Genomic DNA, 17,131 nt, shown 5'->3' with positions numbered 1-17,131 from the left:
CAGCAGGTATCACGTAAACAAAGATAAGAGCTTAAAATGTTGCAATTATAAAGCTGCATATATTGTGTCACGTTTTTCTCCAAGCCCTAATCCATTCTGTCTAATAGCCAGTCTTTTATTTTCCCTTTAAAAGCATTTACTGACTAAAATATTTTTAAATTTTTAGGCCATACATTAAAATTAGAGGTACAGTAACCTCCAATTATCTTCTGCCTTGATTTGGATGAGTTTATTTTGTTATATATGTACCTAATATCGTCCCATAATGGTATTTCCTTTTTATTAAAAGTAGTTATTCTAGACATTTTCTCTAGGATTTTTTGCTGTTTATTTTTTAGTATATTGATTTTTGTATAATTAGTGTCTCCCCAGACGGTTATACTATTTCTTAAAATATTGGAAACCAAGGCAAAATACACAACTTTGATGACATTCAATCTTAAAAAACTCCAAATGTGGTGAACTTGACGAAGGATTAATTTTGATTAATTTCAATTTGTATGCAATAATGTTTTTACAACAATATGTTGATTAACCCTTTATGGTCAACAATTTTTCTACGTAAGGGAAAAATTTTTTCCTTCCAAATCTAAATCAATGGAGACTATAGGAAGCATACCTATCCATTTTTAAAAATTTTTTGTCGAAATTGTTAAAAACTAAGATATGTGCCAAATTCGGTACATTGGGCATTCCCGTAACAGTTAGGCATCACCAGAAGGCAGGCAACCCGTCTCACCATTTTTAGATTAAAAAGAAATAATTCCTTATTAACTGCCTCTTTACAATAGTCAGTCTTACTAACGAAACATGGGAATATCCTTTGTCAAATTTTACCTTTCATAATTTATTTCAATACACAATGTGTTAATCATCAATAACTTTGTTACAGTTAAATATCGGCTGGCAGCATAAAAAGTAATATGCATGGAGGAAAACAGATATTTTTCCAAAAAGTAAACAGCAATGTATCCATAATAATATGTCTGATGACATTTGATTGCTTAGTGAAATAAATTTGGAGAGAGTTACACTTCATAATCAAACACTTATTCTTAAATGGATACACTAATTTCTGTCATCATTTCAGCAAAATATAAAAATCAATGGGGAAGTATTTGAAGAACTGCAGAAGATGGTTGGTACAAATAACAATGAACTGAGTTATTTTTCATGAAATTTAATAAAACAATTAGAATTCTTGTTCATACACAAGTGTACATTGCATTTAGTACAAAGAAACACGGTTTTCCCTGAACAACCAGGGTTTTTGCACCTCTGTCTGACATCTTACAAATCAAGGCAGAAGATAATTGGAGGTTACTGTACCTCTAATTTTAATGTATAACCCAAATATTTAAAAACATTTTAGTCAGTAAATGCTTTTAAAGGGAGAATGAAAGACTGGCTATGAGACAGAATGGATTAGGGCTTGGAGAAAAACGTGACACAATATATGCAGCTTTATAATTGCAACATTTTAAGCTCTTATCTTTGTTTACGTGATACCTGCTGTCGAGCCAGAACTGACTGACTTAGCACGTCCAGGATGCGTAATAAAATAAACATTTAAGCGCTATCTTTCTACGACAAATATTTCCTGTGGATTTCAACAACCCCATGTCATCTTCCTGATGACACTTGAAGGAGAATTTGGAAATCTCATGTCCAGGTCGTGGATATTAAGCATTTTTGCCGAAATGAGTATTAGATTATTGTATTTTGCTATTGTCAAATGATGAATCACCGGCGAGTGCATTGGTAATTTATTTGAAGTCAATTGCAGCTCGCTCCAACATCGCATTCCGATTGACTCTCGGCGACGGCTGCGTGTGCATTGGTGGGCCCAAAATGCCAGGCTGATCATAGATGAAAGGTGGAGAGTGCTGGAATTTAACATAGACTCCGGAAGAAATATAGCGATGCCCATCTAATGGTCTGTTCTAAGGTATTGGGATGGTCGGAGTTGACCTCTCCGCTTTTCCCTCGAAGCGGTGACCCTCCGCCAGCTGGCGCTGGCCTGCACACTCTGGTTCCTCGGACAAGAGCGTCGCTCCCTAACAGCTTCGGCGACCCGAAGGAGACACGAAACGCAGCGATCGACGTCGGAGGACGTCCCTTCCGAACCGTCTTCCCTCGACGGGGCCAAGCCTAAGCGCCCCCCGGTGGATTGCCGCGTGAATGACCGCCACTCTTCCCGGGAAAATCTGTCTGCCCCCCCCCCCTGGGGTATCTCGCCCCGAAATTAGATTAATGGCATTTTAAGAGTTGGAGACGGGAGGAGATGGGGGTTTCGTGTTTGAGAGAGGTGGGTGGGGAAGGATTTGGAAGCGGGCCGACGGGTGTATGCGTAGGATTTCGAGACGTTGGAAGAGGGGGAGGGATGCGTGTCCGCCCCCCGGGGGGGTGGGGTGAGGAAAGGCGGGGTCTCGCGAGGAGTCACGCGAGGGGGAGGAGGAGAGGGATGGGAAGGGAGGATTCGGAAACACGGTTCGCACGGCAATCGTCGGCGCAATCCCTTTCACTCCTCGTGTCGTGCCAGGGGATGGGGGGTGGAGGGGGTCGTGTGGAGCACGCGTGAATGATAAGGATGACAAAGGGCGCGCGGAGGGGGTGGTTGAACCCTCCGGAGACGACAGGGAAAACCATTCCAGTGCTCCGTGTCCACTAGCAACGCACTACGACCGTCTTACGCACATCCCAGCGTTTCCAAATCCCAAAAAAGATGCGTCGACATGATGGAGTTTTTCAATTTGAACGGAAGTCCACGAAATGTGTGTTATGCGAAACTAAAACAGAATCAAAATTGTGAAACACCGAATCGTTAGGCAAGTTGTTGAAAGAATAAGTTAATCCTCTAACTCTGTAGTTAGAGGATTGTAGGTAGGATGAGTCCAAAATACGATAAACGAAGCGGTAAATATACGTAATATGACCGGTCTATGTAGAAAAAATATAAGTATTTTTAGCGTCAATTACGAAATCGATAGAAAAAATAAGAAAATAAGTAGGCTTGAATAAAAAAGTGTTCATTCCATGACCGCCCCTGATTATTTCATGTAGTTTCATGGCCTTAAATGAATTTTTAAAATGGGAGAAATTTCTCCTCGCCTGAAGTCCGGAAATTTTCTCGAAATTTGACATAAATGAACAATCCGGTCAAAATTGAGGGTATTATCTGTTTTTGATGTGACGCATCTGTCTTTAACACGTATTAAATAAAAAGCTTCAATTTTAGCCAAAGGGGAAACAAAAGTTTTGAAAATATTTTTGAAAATAATTGATGTTTTGCCTATTTTTACAATACATGTACATTGAACGAGAAAGTGGTTGGTGAGAATTGTTTTGTGTTTATTATATAAAAAAAATAAATTATAATCTAAGACGTATGAGTTCACTTTATCCGGTAAGAAAGTAGGTAAGGGGACCTCCTCACATCCTTCGTATGTCGCCCTCCTCAGCTGAATACTTTAAGATCCCTAAATATTAACGTCATTTCTTTAGTTCTCTATTTAATTTTTTCAACTTTATTTTAACACATTTGGTTGTCAGAGAGCCATTTTTAACCTGTTATATAAAAGAAAAGTTCACAATTCCGATGGAAAAGACTCGATTTTACATGAGAAGGTACTATGGACAATGATGGCGTCGCGAATATGTTGCTTGTGGGAAAAAGGAACTTAAGTTTAGCTGGACTGGACCTGACTGGTGAGAATATAAAATTTAAAATATATCCTAATTTTAGTAACTAAATCAATATATCTTACTTACATTCACACGCACACATACGCGCACACAACTCACGCATAAATAAGTGTGACATTTTTTCTTTTCTCTCGTTAGATTCTTCCTGTTCCTCATTTCAGTTCTTGTTTTTTATTTGAATAAATAGTTGTGTTAGTAAAAGGTTTCAATTGCATAAATATGTACATTTTTTTTCCTCATTTCACTTTCCAACTCTTTTTCCATTCGCCAAAGTATCGAGAAACAATACTAATGACATTCGTGACCCATCCGTGACTCTGGCACGTCGACAAAATCTTTGAATACACCTCCAGGATTGGTGGCCCTCGTCTGACTCGCTGGCTGTGGAGAGGGGGCGGTAGTGTGGGGGGGAGGAGGAACAGGGGCGGGGGGCGGATGGAATACAAGTGAATTCGAGATCGGGGCTCACGCATTCCTCTGCCATTTTGTTCGTGAGTGCGTGCGTGCGCGCTCTGTGCGTGCCGGGTGGTTTCCCGTGTCGAGGGAGGGAGGGCGGGAAGGGGGGCCTTGAGGTTCAATTGAGCCAATCAGACGGGGGGAGCGGCACGAAAGGGAGCGTCCCGGGCCGTCCCTTCTTATCCCTTGCGCGCGAGAGGTGGTCACGAGTGGAAACACGGCGAGCGAAGTTCACAAACACCGCCGTGGAGGGACGCCGAGGGGAAATGTTTGGCTCGTCCGGTCGTCCTCCCGCCTGCACCCCATCCCCCCATTCCCACCCTGTCCACCTCCCCCCCTCCCATCCTCCTCAGCAGTGAGTGCCAGGAGAAGAGTGCGTGAAGTCCACATACTACTATTACATCTCACCCTTGAAGCCACCAACCAGGGCGCACAGCAAGGGGCGTTTATTCATCGGAGTAATTGGTGATTAATGACATTCGGGGTGATCATTTTGTTACGTACTGTTGTAGTCTCGAACTATGCGGGGAAGAACAGTGATTCCGCATACCGATCGTTTCTGGAGTCAATTGCCCGTAACTCCTCACCGTGGTCTCGCCTACCGATGGAATGCAGTCCTGCTCAAATTACTTTCATACCTCCTGAGTCAGCATTAAACTCGAATGATCTGTACTTATCTAAAAGTGTAAGTCGTGCATATTGTATACGTGCTTCCAAGGTCTCCACAACCCAGACTATTCGGTGACAATAATTTCACGCTTTCGGTTCATTATTGAAGGGAAAAGACGCCGTATAAAATTCGATTCGTGCGAGTTCTGACCATCGCAAAATCTCCCCTTTGCATTTTTTTGCTCGCCAATTCAAATAATTTTGGGCGGACAGTGGTTGGCCGGTGGCTCGAGCGGTCCACTCGCGTCGGGTGATGTCGTGAGAATGTTTGGCGGAGCGTGAAGGGCGGATCCAGCCAATCACAGCGTAGGAGTGTCTCGAGACTCCCCTCCCATACCATTCCTCCACGCCTAACCATCCATTCGCCATGTACTCACAAAAGACCCGCGCTTCCTTCGAATCCCTGGAGTCCTTGACCGGGTGAAAATCGAGTTGTGAATTGAATCCATGCGGTCACACTATGTGACATTCATTCGCTCATCTAAGGGGGTGTGCATGTGCAAGACAAAATGTGTTTGGCCGAAATTCTATGATTCTTTTATGGTTCCTCACATTTTTCCATCGCCTTGAATAGTGTTCAAAATGGTATGTTCTCCCTCCCTGCTTCCAGCTTGTTAAATATTTTCCCGTACACCCCGGCCTTTGACATCCTACCTTCTCTCAATGTGCCTTCCATCCACATTTTCTCAAAATTTCGAACTTCAACTGGAAATACACTGTAATACACTGCAATGTATAAATATATATATTTATATATATAAATATTAATATATTATACATATTTATATGTATAACGTATGTATTTATAATATAAATTATTACATAATAAATTATATATATGTGTAATACATTATACAATATATATATATATATATATATATAAATATTTATATTTATATATATATATATATATATTTATTTATATATATATATACATACATATACATATATAATGCATGTATATATAAATACACATATAATGTATGTATATATAATTTACAAATACGTACATAATATATAAATGTATGTATAATTTATTATTATTAGGCAATCTACCGGTTAAGGTAGGTTTTTGGATGGACACAGCTCCTAAATAAATATTTTCTCCAAAAAAACACTACTCTACATCAGGTCCCTCTTCATCTCTGAGTACTTCCTTCCTTCCCTTTCCTCGTTTGCCCAGCATTCTCCCCTCTATCACAGTCTTCAACATCCCACTGCCGGTCAATACCCCCTTCATCTACTTTTCCTGCCTCCATAGGATTTCTCCCAACAAACCCCTCTCTTCGCCCACCATAACAAGTACTTCTTCGTTTGTTTTCTTCTCTGCCCATTTCACCTCCTCCATTCTTCTCTGCACCCACATTTCAAAAGACCCCAGTCTACGTCCATCCTCCTGCTTCAATTACCATGTTTCCGCATCGTACATACAGGGTTCGTCCGGAAAATAAGTGTACTGAGCTCAGGAAAAAAAATGTATTACACTTTTACATATCTTAAGCTAATATTCCTCAAAATAGGACCCTTGTGAGTTGATACACTTGTTCCAGCGGCGTTTCCATTCCTGGAACGCTCCCGCGAAGGCATCATCGGGAACCTCTCGAAGACACGTCGTCACGGCCTCTTTGACGGCCTCCAAAGTCCCGTATCGCGTTCCTTTCAAACTCCTCTTTATCTTCGGGAACAGAAAGAAGTCCGGTGGTGCCAAGTCCGGGCTGTAGGGCGGGTGCGGCAGCGTTGCCACGCCGTGCTTGGCCAAGAAGTCCGACACGACAAGCGCGGTGTGAGACGGCGCATTGTCGTGATGCAGCCGCCAGATGTTTTTGATCGCTGGCCGGACGCGGGCGACTCGTTTTCGAAGCCTGTCGAGCACTTGGACGTAAAATGCAGCATTTGCAGTTTGTCGTTCAGGTACAAATTCGTAGTGGACGACTCCCCTTTTGTCAAAAAAGACAATGAGCATCGCCTTGATCCGAGATTTTCTCATGCGAGCTTTCTTTTGACGGGGTGATGATGGGGTGTGCCACTCCGCACTTTGTCTCTTCGACTCCGGGTCGTACTCAAAGATCCACGTCTCGTCACCCGAAACAACGTTCTCTAAAAAATGTGGATCATTTTTGCAGTGATCCGCAAGTTGTGTCGCGATTTCCAAACGATTGAGTCTTTGATCATCACTGAGCACTTTCGGCACCTACTTTGCACAAATTTTTCGCATCTGTAATTGCTCCCTAATAATCTCGTGCACTATTGTTTTTGGCACATTACACTGCTCTGCTATCATCCGAACACTAAGACGACGATCAGAGTTCAGTACATCGCGAACTTTGCGCACATTTTCGTCGGTGAGTGTCGTTGATGGGCGTCCAGGCCGTGGTTCGTCGTCGACCTCTTCTCTGCCCTCCACGAACATCTTGTGCCACCGAAAGGTCATGTTTCTGGACATGGCTGACTCCCCGTAAGCCTGGTTAATCATACCGACAGTTTCGGTAGACGATTTCCCAAGCTTTACCGCAAATTTGATGGAATAACGCTGCTCCGGCATCGCGTTCCGTGACGTGGGTCGAGCGTGGAGGTTCGCGTTAACAGAGCTCCTCACTACACCACAGCTCAGAGCCGACTGCCTTTTTCAGCGTCGCTTGCCAACATACCCCCCTCCAATCGCAGCCCGTCAGAGCGGTGCTGGGCGCGCCTGGAGCGGCGGAAAAAAATCAGTACACTTATTTTCCGGACGAACCCTGTCGCTACGCTCCATATTTAAGTTTTTACGAGTCTTTTCTTAACATCCTTAATCAACGTCCCTGTCTTCAACTCCTTCCTCCTTGTGAAAGCCTCCTTGCCTAGCGCAATTCTTCTCCTTACGTCCCTACTACTTTGACCGTGTTGGTCAAAAACACTACCAATACGTAAACTGTTCTACCTGCTCTAGTTTTTGCCCTCCTATTTTAATGTTAAGCTTAGACTTTTTCGTTCTAGAGAATCGCATAACCTTTGTTTTATTAATATTGATTCTCATCCCATACCTGCCGCACTGATTTTCCAATTCACTCAGCAATGCTTGCAATCCCTTGGCTGACTGAAAAAGTAAAGCTTGGTCATCAGCAAACCTAACTGATTTTACGAATTCCCCGCCCACTTTCATTCCTACCTCCAGTTCTTCCCATGCCTCTTTAATCATTTCCTCTTCATACAGGTTGAACAGCAACGGTGATAATGGGCAACCCTGCCTTACACCTCTTCCTAACACTGCCCGTCCGAACTCCCCGTTCCCCACTCGCACTTGAGCAGTCTGAGACATGTACAGGTTGCGGATTAGACTCCTTTCCCTCCACTCTATTTCTCTTTTCTGCAACATACTCATTAGTTTTTCCCAATTCACTCTATCAAACGCTTTTTGAAATCTACGAAACAGGCAAATACCTCCTGGTTGTGTTCTATATTATATGATGATAATGGGAAACCCTGCCTTACACCTCTTCCTAACACTGTCCATCCGGACTCCCCGTTCCCCACCCGCACCTGTGCAGTCTGAGACATGTACAGGCTGCGGATTAGCCTCCTTTCCCTGCAATCTAATCCTATTTTCTTCAAAATACTCATTAGTATTCCAACCAGGAGGAGGTTTTTCACCCTCCTGAAGAAAATTTACGCATCAGTAAAATTTCCATGCTTCACACTCACCGAAATGTGCTCTCTATGAATACGCAATGAGTAGAAGACTCGTGAAGATTATGAGATTGAAAAATTTAGAATATTCATAAATTTTCTACAATAAGTGAATTTGAAAGGACAAATTTAGCGACCAAATTGCTCTGCGAAAGTTAATGTTAAGGATTATATTTTAATGAATAATCTCCATCATCTTAAATCTTAGGAAACTAAGTTATTAACATTTAAATTTCCATACAAATATATTTCACCATGGAAATCTAGTATTCCGCATTTGTAATGCAATGTGCTCAAAAGGAGACTTTTCTAGTTTAAATGGATTATCGTCTCCATTTATAATTTTATCATCGGTTTCAGCAGATTTCAATTTATTTAATATCATTTATATTTATGATTATCTCATTTTTTTGACGCGGATTAGCATGAAAAAGATGAATGTTTGTCAAATGCCATAATTCACCCGAGCGGTGATCACTCATTTCGTCTGGCACGTCATTGAAGACGACTCCTCTGTCGGCTTCCGTTCTCCACCGCCAGTGATTTTGGTTTAGAATTTTATCTCTCTCTCTCTCTTTCCACCTGTTTACTTGGCCGTTCATTTTTTAGTAATTTTCCACAGACGCGAGCACTCTCGGGGGAAAAAAATACATTTTCATGTCCTGTTATCGCGACGTCACCGCTCGTTTCCTCCCGAATATACTCCACCCCCGAGTCCCCTTCCCTCCGCCCCCCCCCCTTCCCACACGGAGTGAGTGTATGCAAAACTTCCGTACGGAGTGAATAGGGGTGGGGGGCGTCGCTCCCGAGGGCAGGGGATCACCCCACCCCCCGCAGGGCGAACCGTAGCAAATTCACCCTCAGGACTTAGCCCCGCGTTGCGATTGTATTGAATTTGTGCGATCGGAATGGATTGTGCATATGGACAATTCATAAAATACATAAACAGCGGTTCAGGGTCTTGGGATATGGGACTTTATTTTCCTCCGTGGGTTAATACTTCCTAGACAAGCCTTCGTAATGCCATCGCTTCCAAGATATTACCTATGGAAATCACTATCGAATCACTGGAGCTGCAGTGGACCCTGACGAGAATGCTTTCGCTGACGTTTTTCAAATTTATTGTAGCTATATGCCTTTCCTTCGACTAAAAGTAACAGAGCCAGTCAATATTTCGAGGAAGCATTTGAGTTCTACGCCTACGTGTTAAGAAAATCGATACCTTATCTTTAACAATTTTTTATACTTTTCACAGTGCCTTTCGTCTCCCATAAACAACTTGAATATTTAAAATCTTTGCATTACTCATAAATCAAAATTTCCTTAGTTTGAATTGCATAATTCGATGGCGGAATTCGGGCACGTTGTTCAACTGTCATTGTGCTCGGGAGTGTGTAATAGGTGTTGCATAATCATTAGGATGCATCTGCGCTTCGTTTTCTTTCACATCCTATTACTTATTTTCACATCTTATTTCTTTCCTATTCATTATTCCAGAAATGTCATAAATGGAAGCTTTAGTTTAATGAAACGTAAAATACAAAATTCGTATTATCAATCCGACATTATTGACGAATTCTTTATTGGTAAATTAAGAAACTAATGCAGAGGAATCAAAATATCAATTTAATTAGGAATATAATTCTTTGAAAAGTGTTCTGTCGGCGAGGAGGGACAACGTATTGATGTATCGGGGAATTGATTGATTGATTTCCACTCAAAGGATTCCTCTGTACATGAAAACGAATCACCTCCATGGGGCACTGATGCGATATTTTTGCTATCGAACTGAGGTACCGTTATCTAATGTATATATGCATGGCGCCTCAGAAAAACGTCTCGTGCGCAGAGAACAACCCTTGAGGCATATGCAAGTGTGTGTGACGAAACCGAATCCTCTTTTTCTCTGCCTCGACGCTTTTTTTTCGGGCCTCTTGCGTGACTTCAACGTTCACCTCCGACGACATCCAAAAGTGTGTGAGTGGGACGATGAATTAATGCCGGGGCCGTCTCGGTGGAGTCGTGAGCATTGTTGCTATTACTCGTGTCAAGATGACTTAGGAAATGTCAAAGTAATAATTCTGTTTAAAGGTTTACTTGTAAATCTTAATTTATGAACGTATGTTCGAATCGCCTGGTGAAGTTGGACATTTATTTAATTGTTGAATTATTTGTTTTAATCGTTTAAAACATAATCTTCAACACTCAATTTAACCTTTTACATTGGCTATTTTAAAAGATACTACAAGAACAAGGATAATTGTGTATTACCAAGCCCTAAATGGACGAAACTCAGCGAGTCTAGGAAACCCCGGAACCTGTGGATCGACAAGCGATAATTTAACCCTGCTGCCACCGGGGGCCGGATTATTAACATAAAGCACCCGGCAAGCAACCGCTAGGGTGTGTGGAAGGGTATGATTACCTTGCTACAATTTATCCCAAATACTTGTCCCCCCTAGAGCTATCTTTAGTATCTTTAAATATATATATATACATACACGAGGGTCATCCGGAAAGTAGTACCCGTTCGTGCCGCATGAAGTGCTGACGACGCGAGTAGCCGCTGGACGAGGTCAGATAGCTTCAGTGGCTTGTCTGCCTTCTCTGAGCCAAGTTGCGTGACGCTAGCATTGCCTGTGTTGTTTCTGTGATTGTTTACAATGTTTAAAAAAATTGAGAACGCCGCCAGTTGTGAAGTGAGGGCAGTGATTAAATTCCTCAATGCAAGAAACGTTCGCCCATGTGATATTCATCGCCAATTAAAGGAGGTGTATGGAGACAATGTAATGGACGAGTCGTCTGTTCGGCGGTGGTTTCGCAACTTCAACATGGGGAGGGGGAACACACACGACGATGAGCGTTCGGAGAGACCGTCTGTCATTACAGACCAACTGGTGAGCTCAGTTGACGAATTCGTGAGGAACGATCGGCGCGTCACAATTGATGACATCTGTGAGCATTTTCCCAATGTTTCTCGAACAATTGTTCATGAAATTGTTAAACACCATCTGCATTATGCAAAAATTTGTGCAAGATGGGTCCCTCGCGTATCTCAATGAGCTGGCGGCGAAGGACTATGCAGCAGGAATACAGAAACTTGTCACACGTTATGACAAATGCCTTAATTTGCTTGGAGATTATGTTGAGAAGTAGTTTAAAGTATCCTCTTTCAAATAAAATTTTTTATGTTTGTTAATATTTACTTTTGTGTCTTTATTTCACGAACGGGTACTACTTTCCGGATGACCCTCGTGTGTGTGTGTGTGTGTGTGTGTGTGTGTGTGTGTGTGTGTGTGTGTGTGTGTGTGTGTATATATATATAGGCTTAATCTCTCTAATTTCAGTGACATCTCCCACCGTAGTACGATGGCGCTAATAATGCATTTTCAGCAACATCTCTAAAGAGGCATCCTTCTAATCTATGCAGGAGATTTAACTTATAATTTAACCTTCACTCCGTGAGTGATTCCCAACCTGGCTTCTGGGAGCGGGAGAGATTGCATGAGTGAACGCACAGATATTCGACGGGTAAATGCAAACGCCTCGTCATCGAACGCCTCTGGTATCGAGGCGAGGAAGCAGACGGGTTTGGAGTGGGAAGGGACAATTCCCATGGACGTATTGTGTCAGTCCCGTAAGTGTGTGAGGCAGGTGGTGGGCGGGAGGGAGATTTAATGCATTGGCGGGAGGAGATATGCACGGATCAGAACGTTGCGAGGTGTGTGAAGTCGCTGGGACCTTGTAGGGCGATAAGGATTTGTGTCGACACCTCACAGTTAGAAAAGGTGTCATCGATATAATCGTTACATTGAGTTAATACTTTATTGAGTTGCACGAAGGAAGATTACCGGTGACATTTGATACTTGACCACGTGGTTCGTATTGTTCATCAGCCAGAAAATTTCTAATAATGTACGGTAATATTCAAACTTGATGTACATGTATATAAAAAAATGTCAAAAACTGGATTTTTTAAGAAATTATTGTTAAATTTAATTCTTATTGTCATAATTTTGACTTAAAACAACATTTCAGCATCTTAAATCCTTCGCTATTCAACCGATCTTCTAGTTTAACGTGTTTTATTTGTTTTTAATTAGCTGAAATCATTTAAATCTTCATCTCTGATGTTTTTCATTTTTGCATGATAGTTAATACAGTACAATAATAATTTATTTTGAAGAGACTCTATAGAAATTTCATTATATCGGTTTTATCAATTTCTTTAATCCATCAATGGTCACAATGTTCAAGAAGGTCGATTTGTACTTTTCCCATAATCTCAAAACCTTATTCTGAGAAATGACCCTTGGTTGATCATTAGCCAGGGCATATGTTCCATGTATAACCTGCAGAATGACAGAAAAAGGTAATATCAATTTTATATGTATCTTAAAAGTCAATAGATATTTATAAGTTTCAGCTAATTGAGACGATATTGCTAGGCTATCTTTTTAAATTATTCATATTTCTTTCAATAAGGATTATTCCCTATCTATTCAGAAAAACAGAATTCTGACGTTTATTAAGATTTTAATATTAATTGTTGGATTCTGTGCCTAGGTTTTATGTTATTTCTTCAATCATTTAAGCGTAATATTTCCCAGAATTCCTAGCACAACTGCCTTTCCAAATATCTTGAACTCAAGTTGACACTCGTGCATTCACCTCATTGAATATAAAATTAGTAGTTTTTCGGGGAGGCGACCTACAGCCGAGGTCATTTGAGCCATTGGGAATGGACAGGAAAGGATGAAGGGTGGAGAGAAACCCCGTGTCGGCATTAGCCTCCTCTTTACGAAAGGCGCCAAGGGGTCAGCGGCTTAACGTCCCATCCGACGGACGGCGTACTCACTGAAAGTGCCCTCCACAAAACGCCTCAAGTCCAATCGGGATACCACACGAAATATATCTTCCACCTCCTGGCTTCGGACCCAGGCTCTCTGGGTGGGAAGCCATTACGTTAGCCACCGCACCATCCAGATTCCCTTTTGAATAAGGAGATGCTTTAAATAGCTTCTGGATGAATGGTAAAATTACTCTTTGATTATCGGACTATTTGAAAGTGAGACTGTCAATACTGCCAATGCTTGTACGTCTATTAAAATCCGTTCTGGTCAGATTATGTATCATTTATAATTAATTTAGAGTAACATGGCGAAATTGAAAATCTCAAATTTCGCCTGCGAAGATAATCCGCTTCTCATCGTGAAAGTCAACCCCGCGAGTAATCCTTTCGGTCCCGGGAACTTTGGCGAGAGTGTGAAAGCGACGAGAATCGAAGACACGGTGACGCTCGTCCAAATTGTTATCGAATCTATTCGGGATTTGTTCCCTGACCGGCGGCGTAAGATTCCGCGTCTCCCGCTCGTGATCGATACTCGGCCTTCCCTCCCCCCTACTGCTTTCTGGGAAGAGTTGCTTTGGTCATAATTCACGCACGGTGCCTGCCGCAATGTAAGTTTTTCCAACTTCCCAGCAAGGAAGCCGTGGTGGGACTTCACCCGTCCGCGGAAGGAGTCTCATCAATCAACCCGGAACTTTGGTTCCCGCTTGTGAGAGCACCAACTCGGGCTTTGATTCATTCGCCTCGCGGGGTGGGGCGCCCAGAGCACAACCGGTACTCCTGAAATTCACTCGTGCGGAGTCTTTCGGGGATGATTAATTGCCTTCCTGAGGCGGCGGCGAAGCGTCGCGACTCGCGGTGTATTCATCTGTCGCCCGAGCGTGTAGAAACATCTCCTCCCCGCTTTAATTTGCCTCCCCAGTTCGATGTGTCGAAACGGTCTATGAATTAGAGGTGGCCCATGGAGAGACGTTCCCTTTACAATTAGCTCAGCTGCTTACTCTATTCAGTGACGTTTGCTGAAATACTGATGGAAAAACATATTCCATGTTGCTTTAATAGCAAGTGATAACATGTTGGTTAAAGTGCTTTAGGAAGGTTGACGTGAGTTCCGACGATGGAATTGCGAAGAGGTTGCGTGCAGTGCATACGGCTGACTCCAAATTCCTCGAGGGATGATTCTTTTTGTGAAATTTTGAAATACGTAGGATTAACATCTTAGTGTGATTTTCGGTATTTCCAGATACTTTTGGTATATAAGGCAATGTAATTTTTTAAATACTGGTACCCTTTATTGTCAACTGAGTACATATTATTTCCATGGTTCAGCTTTTCATAAAATTGTTTTTTATCCCTGCGTGTGCCTACATTCAAATTTGTTCCATTATTTAATCTATCTTTTCTATTGTGCTTGGGTGCTAGTATTTCTTTGGTGGAAAAATTTTTCAGGAGTAGTAAAATTATATTTAGGGGAAGGCGACTTAATCCATACGCACCATTGGGGTGGATGGGAAAGGAGGAAGGGTGGAGAGAAACTCGACGTCGGCATTAGCCTACTCTGATCGAATGGTGCCAAGGGTCCTCAGTTTAACATCCCATCCGACACACGGCATACTCCCTTAAAGTGCTCTCCATGAAGCACCTCAAGTAGGAACTGGGATACCACTAAAATAAATCTGCCGTCTTCAGGATTCGAACCCGGGCTCTCTGGGTGGGAAGCCGGTATGATAGCCACCGCACTATCCCCATCCTCAAGAAGAAATTTCATTTTGGACTATTTACCATATTTTAAATACACGTAAAGAAGCACAAGTGGATAAAGATATGACTTAATTTTAAAATGCCCACGCTATCAAAATATTGCCTTTTATTTATTCAGATTAAAAATCATGGGTAGTTTTAGAAATATTCTGAGCTGAGTGATTAAATCACTTTATCTTTGTGGCATATGAAGGAAACAATTTAATGGTTCAAAATTTAATTCCTCGTTTTTCGCAGCCGTATTTCCTTTGATCTTAATTACTGGTTTAGACTAACAACTCTCCGACTCCAAACTTCGACTTCCGACGACTCCAAATTATTATCGATGCATTGAAGACCTCAAGTCAAAAAGTAATAGGTGAACACAAATGGCAAGTTGAAATGAAATGAAATAATTGACTTTGTAATCCCACACACTTTATTTAAATAACACGACCCAGGTTACCATGTTGAACGTCATCATCAAAAAAAAAACAAATGACAAGGGTTAACCTTTAATATATGTGGGGATTCACGCGACACTAGTTGATAGTTTCAATTATTAAGCACTGCCACTTTTTCACACCTTGAGGATACTTTAATCCTCACCATGCTTCCACGAATGACTGCTACTTTAACATGATGAGCTTGAACAAAATTTCATGCAGTAGAATTTATGTGTGAATATATTTAACTGCATGTAAAACTATCACCATTCTTCATCTTCACCAAGGTGGGATAGCAAAGATAGTACAGTGATTGCCATCAGATGATAACTTTCACGAAAGATTTTTTTTTTAATCATACGTAAGATGTCCAGACGCAATCATTTTACTGTTCTCCATGTAAATGCAGACGAATCCCATCCGTTTGTGTATTTTATGCCGTTGCTTTAGGAAAATTGTTGCTTTATTTGAAATAAAATATGCGTGCTTCACTTTTATATCCTCGCTACGGCGTCTACGTATCTGGATTTTCGACGGTGTGCAACCAACGCAACAGATGTGTTCACTACGGCCTTGTTCCTTCTTTTTTACTCGGAAACCCGACTCGTTCTTTAACAGTTGAATAGTTCCTGTTGCAACTCGCTGCACCGGGGTGAATCTCCACGCGCCTCCCCTCTCTCCCCCATGCTCACTTCGCTAATGAGTAGGCCACGCGTGCGCATTCCGTTCAGAGGGAGAGAGAGACCTTGCTCCAGTAATGAGCGCCGTCGCTCCACTGCAAGCGGTCATCCGACGAGGCTTCCGACGAGCCTCGCTCTCCCGCACGCCGGCAACTCCGGAGGAGGCAGAGGGGGGGGTAGATCGCTCCCTGCCGACCCCTGCCACTCTCTCACCCTCCCAGCCCCCCGGATGGGCGCCTCCGTCGTCCGTTGGGTGCCGCGCAGAGGAGGAAGTAGTGCCGGACGACGACGCCTTGCTTCCCAGGGGACGGACGGCTGTCGGGATCTGACGCACGAGACGGCTTCAATTCAGGCGCCCTCCCCCCTCCACCCTCCCACCCCCGCGGCCGCCCTCAACCTTCTTCCCGGCCGGACGACTAAGTCCTCCACTTATCCTCGAATGAGAAGTCGAGACGAGACGGCAATTAGCTACTGGGGATCGGATCGAGCGGTGGGCACCACTCAGGGGGCGATGGGTACCAACCGCCCCCACCCTCTCTATCCTCCCAACCACTATATCCGTGTAGTCCCCTTCCCACCCTAAGCGCCGCCAACCCCAGTCCCCTCGCGTCCTGGAGGCGGAGGGATACCTTTCCAGGAGAAGGCGAGAAACTGTTGCACATTCGTTTTTTAATATATTTATACAGTTTGTTTGTTTTATATTAATTAAGATAGTAAGTTGTTTTGTGTACGTGGACCGGGTCTAGAAGTCGTTATTCAATATAGCCTTAAAAGAGACGAAGACATCAGTTAATTGTCATCGTAGCGCCGTACGAAAAATCGTATGTAAGACGTAGCGCCGCATCCATACGGTCGCATTATTTGCGAACGATCATTATTAAGCAGCGAAGACATTGAGGGGTTGGCCTGTGTAGGGGACTACG

At 42.7% G+C, this 17,131-nt stretch overlaps 1 protein-coding gene across 1 annotated transcript in view; it reads left to right on the top strand.

The window, feature by feature from the left end:
* Positions 1 to 17,131, top strand: part of fabp (fatty acid binding protein) — an 88,638-nt gene that overhangs the window by 11,097 nt on the left and 60,410 nt on the right. The gene's annotated exons all lie outside the window — the stretch shown is intronic.

Source organism: Hetaerina americana, unplaced genomic scaffold (assembly GCF_022747635.1).
Source record: "Hetaerina americana unplaced genomic scaffold, ioHetAmer1.1.p SCAF_5, whole genome shotgun sequence".
In the NCBI taxonomy this organism is placed as follows: domain Eukaryota; kingdom Metazoa; phylum Arthropoda; class Insecta; order Odonata; family Calopterygidae; genus Hetaerina; species Hetaerina americana.
The sequence above is the reverse complement of the archived record's forward strand: the minus strand, read 5'-3'. Positions and strand labels throughout refer to the sequence as shown.